The sequence below is a fragment of the Dipteris shenzhenensis genome, chromosome 26, assembly GCF_047967505.1.
Source record: "Dipteris shenzhenensis isolate YYH24624 ecotype China chromosome 26, Dip_SZ_1.0, whole genome shotgun sequence".
In the NCBI taxonomy this organism is placed as follows: Eukaryota; Viridiplantae; Streptophyta; class Polypodiopsida; order Gleicheniales; family Dipteridaceae; genus Dipteris; species Dipteris shenzhenensis.
In genome coordinates this window covers 37,245,891-37,258,232 of record NC_141621.1, presented here as the reverse complement: position 1 = coordinate 37,258,232, position 12,342 = coordinate 37,245,891, and positions in this window count along the sequence as shown.

The window sequence follows — 12,342 nt, the reverse complement described above, 5'->3', positions numbered from 1 at the left end:
GCCTAGCATGGTCATACAAGGAAATGAAAGGAATTTCACTAGAAGTGATAGTACACACGATACCTATAAGGGAAGGTGCCCACCCTAAGGTATGTGGACCTTATCGAACAAATATGGCACCATGGTTTATGACGAACTGGAAAAACTCTTAGATGCCAGATTCATCTATGAGATCGAGCACACTAATTGGGTTTCACCCATCATCATTGTGCCTAAATGCAATAAGAATCTAAGAATATGCATTAACTTAAAGAATGTGAATGCTGCCATAATCAAGGATCACTATCCCCTACGCTTAACAGAAATAGTGTTGGAAAAGGTGGCATGTTTTGAGATATATAGCTTCTTGGATGGCTTCAATGGCTATAACCGAGTGCAAATTTCTCCTATAGACCAATCAAAAATAGCATTTGCTATAGAATGGGGTATATTTGCCTATAGAGTCATGCCATTCGCCTTTGTAATGCCTCGACCACATTCCATTGAGTCATGTTCACAGCTTTCAAGTCCTTTCTGAATAAGTTTCCACAGGTGTTCTTGGATGATTTGTGCATCCACTCGAACAAAAAATACCACTCCAAATGTCTTGAAGCAATTCTAATCAAAATGCAGGGAGCAGGCATCTACCTAAATCTAACAAAATGCCAGCTCATGGTCACCCACGAAGTTGTTTTGGGACATCGTTTCTCAACATGGGATTACAACTGACATGGACAAAATCAAAATCATCATGGAATTGCCTCCTCCTACAAATTCCAAAAGTGTACAGGTCTTTATGGGATATGCCAGCTATTATAGAAGATTTATCTTGCGGTATGCCATGATAGCCAGACCACTTTACAAATTATTAGTGGAATTCTTATGGACAAAAGAGCGCAACCAAGCCTTTGAGCTTTTACTACCTACGCGCTATTACTGGACTCTTTTTTTACTCTGTTCTTCTCATCTGCAATCTTCTTTCGGCACTCATTCTGCTTGTGCTGTGCCTTGTTGCAATAGAAGCACTTGATCTTCTTCTTTCTCTTTTTATCATCAGAAGAAGATGGGTTACCAGAGTCCTTACCCTTATCTTTCTTTGATCCAGTCGAGAAATCCGAATCTTCTCTTGCGTAACCAGGGCTAGCATCACAAATCTCCTCACAAACCTAATCACAGCACCCATCCTTATATCGCCCAATTGGGATATTGATTTTCATGTTCATACTAATGGATCCAAGTATGCAGTGTGCTTTGTCAACCTGGTGAACATAAGAAATACTACCCATTCTACTTTGCCAGTCGATAACTCAATGATGTGGAGATCAACTATACCACCACAGAAAGAGAAGCCCCAGCAATGGTGTATAATGTTAAGGAATTTTTGCACTATCTATTGGCAAATGATTTTGTCTTCTACACCCACCATTAAGCATTGCTTTATCTTGTGAACCATCCATGTACAACATGCAAAATAACCAGATGGCTCCTCTTGCTTTAAGGTGCCCAACACTACATTGCCAATCACATGTCTCGTGTCAAGTCGGGAGAAGAAGCCATTGGTGTAGAAGATGACTTACCAAATGCCACACTATTTCAAATAGATGTTGTTTTAGATTGGTGTGCAGATATCATTGGGTTCTTAATGGTAGGAAGACCACCCCTTGAACTGAAAGCAATGGATGCCAGAAAATAATTTTAAAGGTTGCATGCTATCAACTCATTGCAGGACAACTGTACAAGATGGGCAAGGACCACGTTTTAAGAAGATGTGTAATACCTCATGAGATCATGCCAATCCTGAGTGAATTCCATGAAGGGATTGCAGGAGGACACTTCCAAGGGCAAGCCACAGCAAGAAAAGTCCTCCTCGTAAGCTACTGGTAGCCAACACTTTAGGCAGATGCCTATGAATATGTCAAAGGTTGTGATGTATGCCAACGGACTACTAAACCCCAACATAAAGACTTTGATCCCCTAATAATAGTTGTTGCACAAAAACCATTTAAAAAATGGGGGATTGATTATGTAGGTCCCATCCATCCAGTAGCAAAGGGGACATAGGCACGCTTTATCATTATGGCCACTGATTACTTTACCAAATGGGCTGAAGCTAAAGCAGTCAGAAAGACAGATGCTAGAAGCACAACAATATTCTTATACGAGAATGTGATCATCCAATTTGGATGCCCCATTGAAATTGTGTTGAATAGAGGCATGCATTTTGTTAATGAGGTAATCCAAGAACTCTTGTCTAGCTTTATGGTAATCCATAGAAAAAGCACACCCTACTACCCCCAAGGGAATGGACAAGCCGAATCCACCAACAAAATATTATGCATTATCCTCACCAAGGTAGTAGAACCACAGCGTTTTGATTGGGAAGAGAAACTAAATGCAGCCTTATGGGCATAACGAACCACACTCAAGGTCAATATAGGGAATACACCTTTTCAATTGGTGTACGGCCTTGAAGTTGTGGTCCCACTAGAATTTGTAATACCAAGCCTATGAATAGCAATATAGGAACGCATGGGAGATCATGCAACCTTGACAGAAAGACTCTATCAATTGGAGAAGTATACAAAGACCAGATTAGTCGCCTACCATGCCATGACAATAGAAAAACGCAGAAGAAAGGCATGGTTTAACAAGAATCTTAAAGCCAAAGACATTAAGGAAGGTGACCTAGTCTTGTTATACAATGCCAAAGTACACAAGGAAAAACTCAAGTATCTAGGTCAAGGACCCTATCGAGTAAGAAAAATGAATCCCATCGGAGCTGTACTACTAGAAACATTGGATGGAGTCCAATTCAACACAACCATAAATGGGAGCGAACTAAAGCGCTACTACTTCAACACGCAAGCCATCCCCAACAAAAATGAAGATTTGGAAAACCCAAGTCTTCCTTAGTTAGTGTTAGATTGTATCATGAGCACTCACTTGCATATGTACATCTTTGCACATATAGGTAGCATCAACCGATTTCAACCTAGGGCTCAGAAGTGATGCTTCAGTCCTAGCTACCCTATGAAATCCCAGCAATGCACATTGTCGATTGCATGAATAATTGTGCCACACACTTTCATTTCACACTCTCAAAGCATGTGTAAACAAAAGATCTCTCACAATACACACACAAATGTCATACCTGCATACCAACTAATCTAATGATCAATGGTACACCATATGAACATGGATGCAGGTTTAGAAACAATGCCACCAGTAAAGAGGATGCCAAGAAAGAGCCCACCACCTCAGCCATGAGGCCCCCACTAGAGTTTGTAGAGCCATCTACCTCCTCTCAACCATGGTGACCACAGGCATTTGTGGTTTAGAGCGATAGCTTTGAGGAGGATTCTGTGCATGACATGGAAACCCAAGAAGAACAAACGCCACCCTAGTCACCACCGGCCTACACAACCATTGACAAGGCCTAGTCCTTGGAACTTGTATGGCCACCTACATCGACTTATGCTCTTTCCAATGCAACAACATCTTTCTTAGAGCAAAGGGTTCTGGACAGTTTGTATGAGAGCCTAAAATCCTTGGAGGGCAGTCCTACAATGACCACGTACATCAGGGACTTTCTTCATTCTTACCACTCTAGCGATGCACAAGTTGGCAAGTACGACACCATCATTATACATCAGAACCCACTCAACATTATCCTCAATAGTATAGTAATTCAAAGGGCCTTCTCACTCCCAACACAAGGTGCAAAATACCCTACAAGGCTTTTCGATGCTAAATTTCTTGAAATACAAACTTTCGTCACGCCAAGGCCACAAAGTTCCATCGAAACGGAATATTCCTTCGAACCATCATTAACCCTCACCTCAAGGAAGTATTAGAATTCCTATCCACAATCCTAGGGGCTAAATGTGGCAAGAATTGTTCCCTTCCACTCCGCACATTTGTTTTACTAAGTAGGAAGCTAAAGCAAGACTAGATCCAGCACTTCATCTTCTTCACAAAAAAACTTGATGGTTCATCAGGCCAATGTATTGGCTGTAATCATCAATAAAGAGCTACAGGAACAAGAAATGACTCTGCCCCAGTCACCAAAACCTATTGAGGAGTTGAACATTCTCTTCTCACCAACATGGGAGCCATCACCAACTTCTCCTACTATCGCAATGGCAAATCTAGATACCTCAGAAGAAATGCCTATTCTGGAGGTCATAATCGAGGAATTGCCCCACGAGACACTGCAACTCGGTGCATAACTGCAACCAATATATCTCCAACAACAGTAGTAGCCAGCCTGAGGCTACATCATCACCTACACCAACAACGCCATGCCAGTCCATGAGCCACAAGGGAAGCTAGTGCTAGATCAACAGTATGACTACTATACCCAAGTGACTAACTTACCATTGAAACAACCCCCAACAAGTACTACAGAATCATCAGGATGGCTACCTGGGCACCAATTTTATTAGCAGTATCATCTGTCATTCGCCATCATCAAGCTAGCCAAATGCTCCAAATGTCAGAACTATTCACTAGCTTGGCCAAGGAGGAAAATGCACAAGAATTGGAAAGATAGATTGTAGTAGCACAATCAAAGACCAATTCCATGAAATCACCATAGAGGTCAAGGCACTTCGGGTGCAAATAGATGAGAAAGAGGTTAAAGAATCGTGCATGAACCAAGCTCTCAAAGCTCAAGAGAAGGCAGTGAGGGATGTGACATCCAACCTCCACCAAAGCCAAATACAGCTGACAATAGCAATACAAGCTACGGCAATCACAGACCTCCTATGACTACTTGATCTTCGCACATGCTCAACAGATGAAGGAACTATTCAACTCACTCTAATACACAAAGAAGAAGAGCTCCAGGATTGCCAAGAAAAGCTTGAAGACATGCAATAGTCTTTGGCAATACGCACATTCAGCATTGCAAAGCTTACAAGGGATTGCCGAATCTTAAAGGACCAACTTGCTACCGCTAAAGAGGCCAGCAATTCTCAAGCACAAGTCTTGGACCAATGGTCCAATACCACTGAAGTCATTCCTCAACAAGCGCAGGTCACCTTGCAAATGAAAAAGCTTAAGGAGGCATATACATCCATTTACCATAAATATAAAGAAAAAATGGATGAGATGCAATCCCAAAAGATAGTCATCTCCAAGCTTGAACTCCAATTGTTGCTAATGCACAACAATGAGACAATGGAAGACAACACCAATGAAGTCCCACTAAAATGCATAACGGTGATGTACCAAGAGCTTGTGGCAGCTCTACAAGAGGAAGATCACCTCAAAGCACGAGTGCTTATAAAATGGAAGCAACTCCAAATCAGGATCATATCCATTCATTCAATAATCAAATGGGAACGTTCCATAGGGACCAAAACTCTGCACATAATTTGCCAAGAGTTGTCCGAAGATGAGAAAAATATCTTATGCCTGTCTACACATGCTAGGTTTATAGCACTCGGGATGGATGCCCTTCCACAACTAACACTCTTCCATATTTCTCCCCCATGTCCCCAGATTCTCTCCCTACCCCGTCATCACCTTTGACACTACTTGTGCTACCATCAGTAGAAAATGATCCAATATTTGATTTTGTCTTAGTGCCAACATGGATGTAGGTAGCACAGAATGTGTGCGTAGAGTAGCGGCAAAGCTCCGCTTGTACTTACATAATACTGGGAATAATCTCTCTTAGGAATCCTCAACATGCAAGTTCTACTTGCAACTCCTACATGCATGTTCTGCATGCAAGTCCTACATGCGATTCCTACATGCATGTTCTACATGCGAGTAGAGAAAATGTCTTACAATTCCTACATGCAGAGTGAGAAGCTCTCCAACTTGTATAAATACCCCATAATGGAATAAGCCCACACTCTTTGGGGCATTGTGTTGAGTTCTACTTTGGTTTACCAAGCAATTGTCTCTAAGTGTCCATGCTTCCTTGCACTCCACGTCCAAAAGCATGTCCTAACCTTGCAACTCCTCCTCCCCTCTCCTCCAACCTTGCAACCCATCCTCTCCCTCTCCTTCTCTCCTCCTCCTCCTCCTCCTCCCCCTCCTCCTCCTCCTCCTCCTCCTCCTCCCTCTTCCTCCTCCTCTTCCTCCCTGCTCCTTCCTTCTCCTCTCTCTCCTTCCCCCCCATGCTCTTACACCTTTTTCGTCTCCCACTCCAATGCTCCCCCTAAACCCTTAGACCCTCAACCCTTGACCTCCATGATTTACGAGGGAGATGAGTTCTCCACCATGTACTCTACCTTGAACCTTGGATCCTCCTTCTAACCCTTAAACCCCTTCTGAACCCTTAAATCTCTTCTAAACTCTGGAACCTCTCCTTGAACCTTGGAACCTCCTTCTAAACCCTAAACCTCCCTCTAACCCTAAAACTCCTCCTAAACCCTTTAAGCCCCAATGAAGGCGAAAGCCTTCATTACCCCAATCATGATAATGCACATTCCTTTCACACATGCATGCACTATGTTTGCTTACCACACTTAAGCCTACGTCTCTCATCGGAATATGACCCGAGGTCCTAAGCTACACTTACACTACAAATGACAACACCAAAACATCTGTAGGTGACAAAAATCCTTAGAACCCTACATACTAAGAAAACCCTACTCTTCCTACGGAAGCCATGGGAAAGAGCCAATAGTTCTTTACACCTCTACCTCAAGCTCCATAAACTTGCAAGGTTTTCTCATAGCTAGTGAAGAAAAACTGATAGGAACCACAAATGTTGCATGTTTTTGTTGTTGTTGTTGTTTTTGTTATTGTCATAGTCATCATAGTGATGGTCTTGGTCATGGTCATTTTCATCATCATTTTTGTTTTTCATCATCATTTTCATTGTCATTCTCATGGTCATCATTTTTATCATCGTCATGATCATGGTCATTCTCATGGTGTGTGGCCATGGAAATGGAGAAGGTGATGGGAATGGTGGCAACAAGAGTGATCGTCACCTGTTGCCTTTGGTAGGCCTCCCCTCTACCATTTCCCCCCCCCCCAAAAAAATGAAGGTTTGTATTAATGTATCAAATGATCATATACAATTGTTATTAACAGGATAACTTTCTCAGAGAGGGAAGTTTTACTGCCATACAAAAATCCTCTGATCATCATTAAAAAATAGAAATACTTGACGGAGAACAGTAGGAAAACGGGTGAAGATGGAAAAAGAGCATAACAAATAGGAGCCAAACCATACAAAGGTTTAGCAACAGCGTCAAGATCAAGCAAAGAGGGAGCAACACCATAATGATTAAGATAGTCCGGATCACCCCAAATTTTATCAATAGAAGCGGTTTCAGTAGGAACGGTAACATGATAAGTAGGAACAAGGTATTTTCTTTGGAGCAGTTCATCTTTAACTGTAGAAGGGGCAACAGGAAGGGTTGAAGGAGAGGCAGAAGGATTGCGCAGATGCTCCTTGAATTCTTCTGCAAATAGTGATTCTCGACGGACTTTATAAGAAACACTAGAAGAGTCTGCTTGTGAAATAGGCCTCTTGAAGGGATGGGTGATAGGGGGGTGACAAATTGGGTAACCACAGGTGCCGAGGAGGGGTGGAAGATGGCTGGGCCCATATAAGAAACAACACCTGACGAGGGGGGGGGCCATCGATTCAGAGTGACAGAGGGGCTTGGGGCACAGCTGCTTCGAAAAAGTTCTTTAAGTTATGCCAATGCCATAGCTTGATCCAGCAGGGTGGTTTCTTCATTTGCATATCTATCCTTAACATACAAGCAATCCTAGACTTCGTTGTGAAGCCGACTAAGCTTTTTGACATTAGCTCTTTGGTCCTGTAGTCACGCATAAGGATTCAAATGCACTTTTAGTATCCATTAAAACATTATTAAACACCTTATTACATCTTTGAATCCAGATTGGCAAGAGAGTTGCATATTTGATGGCGTCCTAGTTCTAAGAGGGGCCTTGTTAGGAGAGTCCCCGAGCAGGATAACCGAATAACTAAGGGGGAAGGGAGCAAGACGTCTATGAATTATGTCCCAGAGTTCTCTAGAGAAGACACAATTGAGGAAAAGATGTGGAATGTCCTCCCGCACTCTCTTACACTGTTTACACCATCCATTCCCATTTTGGGCTCAAACGGCCATCCAAATACCCCGGTGGAGGATAAGCCAAAGAAGACACGAGTATTTCTGCCAGACCTTGGCAAATCTTAGAGACCAAGTTCTCTCATCATCTCTCCCGAACCACATTTTGTTGAGTCAAGCGATCGTTTCCTTCTATCCCTCGTGAATGAGGGGGACGGATGTTAGATTCAGTTGACCCACCCGCCTGAATTCCCTAGCAGGAAGAAGCCACCCACCTAGCCATGGGAGGTTTTCTCTAGTCTACAGACTCTAGTGTTCCTTGACTAAACGCAGGTCAAATCTGGTTAATCTGTACATTTTAAAGAGAGAGTTGTCATCGTACCACTTACCTTGACCACGGTCCCATAAGTCTCCCCAAACCTTGATCCCTCTCTTACTAAGTCTGATGGCTTGTTTAAGTTGATCTTCTCTTAGCGGGTTAGTGCTAAAGAGAATCGAGAACCAGATTGAGTCCTGACCTGCTGAAAGTACCTGTTTTCTAGAGAATCCCTTCCACTTAATATATGGTCGCATAATTTCCCAAGCTCTCCACATGCTCTTCTACAGTTCTGATCCTTTTTGCAACACAAGTTTTTTGACAAAAAAGAAGAGAGCCTATGGGTATATCTTTCCAGTGTCAGCATCGGTCCACTTTGACTTTCCCAAGGTTTTTAAAAATAAGAGTAGCCCACACTGATTCGGGCTTTTGATAGGCTTTTAGAATCCATTGAGGACACCATACCTTAGCCTTTAATCTATGTGCTCATGGCACCATATCTCAACAAAGGATCTTGGTGATCATCTCACATCACTTGGGCAAGAGGTCAAGGAAGAGGTTCTACTCCAATTTGCCATAAATGAGCTTGCACCAAACTATGGGTAGTTGATGACTGCATGAGTCTGTCAAGATGCACCACCAACATTTCAACTCATGTCAAACATGCTCATGCAGGAGCAATTGAGATGCAGTCTCGAAACAGATTTGAAGAATCATGACACTGCCTTCACAACAAGAGGAGGTGCAAGAGGGTCATTCAAAGGAAAAGGCAATAATTTTGAATGCCCTAGCAACCAAGGTAGAGGTCAGTACCAAAGTAGACAGAGTCTCTATCTTCATTAACTTAGAGTCATGTTCCTCTGGCACAGAGGGGGACATGGAATCCTAGAGCTAGAGGTAACTCTCAAAGAGGAGGAAATCACGGAAGTACTACTAGATGCGAGGGAAATTGCAACTATTGTGGCCTCCTAAGCCATTGGGAACCAGAATGCATAAAGAAACAGAGGGATTTAGCCAATGCATGGTGCAAGCAACCAAATGACACTTGAGAAAGAACGGTTCTCTGATCTCCATCCCAATAGGAACCCAAGAGAGAACGCCATGGTGGGGGATGACACACCCAAAAAAATCAAATGGATCAGCATCATACCCTTGCACAATAATGCAAGCATTGCAGGGAGTATTGGAGATGCATTCTATGTCCACACAATGGCACAAAACCTTCTCTCTATTGGCTAGATGATTGAGAGCAATATGGAAGTCGTCTTCAACAAGTATGGATGCACTACGAGAGAGCTCAAGAGTCTCAGATCCATCAGTGCTCAGCGTGTCAAGATTGGAAGAATGTTCAAGCTTTCTTCTGCCATTCCAATCCAAGTAGCTCATCATATGAATCAAGATGCCTATTTGAGTGCATTGTGGCACAAGAGGTATAGTCACCTCAACTTCAGAAGCCTTGTATCCCTCAAAAAGACAAACATGGTACAAGGGCTTCCATGTACTTTCAAAAAGATGTATGTGATGCTTGTTGCACGGGTAAGCAACATAGACAACCCTTTCTAACATCTTCAACTCGAACTACCAGCATTGTTCAGATTGTGCATTCAAATCTATGCGGTCCAATCCCTATACCATCTCTTGGCAAGGCTTTGTACTTCATGACCTTCATTGATGATTTCTCATGGAAGACTTTGATCTACTTCGTGAAACTGAATTTTGATGCATTTAACACTTTTAAAGACTTCAAAGCCTTAGTAGAAAAGCAGACTGGCAAGTACCTAAAGGTCCTGCAAGTATACCCCTAAGCAAAATGGGGTTGGTGAACAAAATAACACGGTGATTATAGAGTCATCTAAATGCATGCTTAATGAGAAGAATGTTCTGAGATAGTTTCATAGGAACTAAGCCCTCTATTGGTCACTTGGGAGTATTTAACTCTCTTTATTAGGCTCATGCTCTTGATGCATTTAGGACTAAACTTGATATTAAGTCAATCAAGTGTGTTTTTCTTAGATATTTTGCAGAGTCGAAGGCATACCAACTCTATGATCTAGTCAAGTAGGAGTTGATTATATCTAGGGTTGTTATCATTGAATGAGTATTCATCATACTTTGATAGTCCAACTATAGTTTCTACTCTGCCTCCGCCACAGCAGTGCCAATGATACATCAGATTTCTTACCTGTTGCAGGTCTCGATGGTATAAATGTATAAATTTCTAGAGCTTTTTGGGATATGATGGGCTAGGACGATATGGTTAATGCTATCTAAATATGTGAACTCAAGGTTGATGAAATTGTTCCCTAAAAAGTAGAGGAGGATGAATTTGGGAGACTGGAGACTAATCACGATGTTGAACACATCATATAAGGTAATAGTAAAATAACTTGCACTTGGGATTAGAAAGCTCTACTGCTCGGTGGTTGGCTTGGAGTAGAATGGGTTCATGAAGGGCAAGGACACATTTGAAAACATCCTCAATGTGGCAATGGATTTGGATCATACTTTTATCATATTTACGATAGAGTTTGCTAGGACTTCATTTTGGCAGTATTGGATTGCTTGAGTTTGACTCATAATTTATAAAGAAGATGAAGTGTCTCTTTAAACACAACGGTAGTTTTGTGTATTAATGGTGGAGTTGTATTTCACTTTGCCACTGGCCCCTCTATTATTTGTCACAATAAGTACGTTTTCACTTATGCACTCGCTAAAGAAGGCGAAAGTTGAGGAAATCAAAGGGGTATTCCCCCTATTTGGTAAACATTTTAGTAGTCAATTGTTAGCACATGATACCATTTCCTTTTTGCAAGAGTATCGGGGAGCGTAGATCACCTCTTGGAAGTAAAGTGTTCAGCTCAAGTGTAGATGGGGTCTAAAGCCTTCCTGATAAGGACTAGTGCAGAGCCTCCTCTTGAGTGGGTCGATGATTGTCCCATAGGGAGAAAGCATAAGATATTTAGGTACACCCCTTGGGTTGGGAGTTACCCCTTGTCAGCACTTTGAATGGTTCAAGGCTAAATTGAGACCTTGGAATGGGGTATTTCTTGGTTGGAATGCTTGCTGCTTAGTGGTTCAGCACATCCTCTCGGCATATGTTGCTTCACTTTGGCATTTCAAGGAAACGTATTGGAAATAGATTGAAGCCCTTTTTTGAGGATTTCTTTGGGTGAAGGAGACTAGTAAAAAGGAAATGCATTATATTCAGTGGGAGCCGTTGAAAGCATAAAAAATGCAAGGTGGGGTGGGGATTCCTAATATTAGGCTCCTAAACATTGCAGTCTAGCTGGGCATCTTTTTTGTCATCAATCCCTTTGAGTGGAGATAGCGAAGGAGTTTATATAGTGAATGCTAAGAGCAAAGGAGTAAAATAGTGGTGGAGCGGGTTAAGCTATTATGACAAGTTGGTGTCTCTTTTTCCCCTCAACATTGGGTTTGGATTTAGCTGTGGGTTTGTTGGAAGTATTGTGTAGAAAGGTTGACTTGGAAATCCAAGAAAGGCTTGAGGGGTGACAAAAGTCTTTTTGAGACTGTATGGTGGAGTAAGACACTGGCTCGAGGGGTGACATGTTTGCTCGCCATGACATAGTCAGAGCAATAAATATGTTTAGGAAGGGGATTTGAATTTGGCTCGACTTATGGAACCCGCAAAAAGGGAGATTGGAGGTCTTTAGAAGAGTTGTAGAAGGGATATGCTCTTATGGATGGAGAGACGGATCTTCTCAGGGCAGTGCTAGAGCGAGTGCTTGAAGGATGGCCTTCCAATCGTGTCCATGCAAATGATGGGAAGGTAAACCAGTGGTGTTTAGGGAGAATGCCCATGTGAGAGCTCTCGGCCAAGGTGATCTATAGACGGCTAAATGAATTGATGGATACATCCACAAGTTTGACAAAAAATGGGGTCTGAGGCACAACATTGCATGGTGGAACATGAGGCTCAATGGAATTTGGAAAATTATTAATCATTGGTTGATGGTGAAAACCAAACTGGCTAAGAGA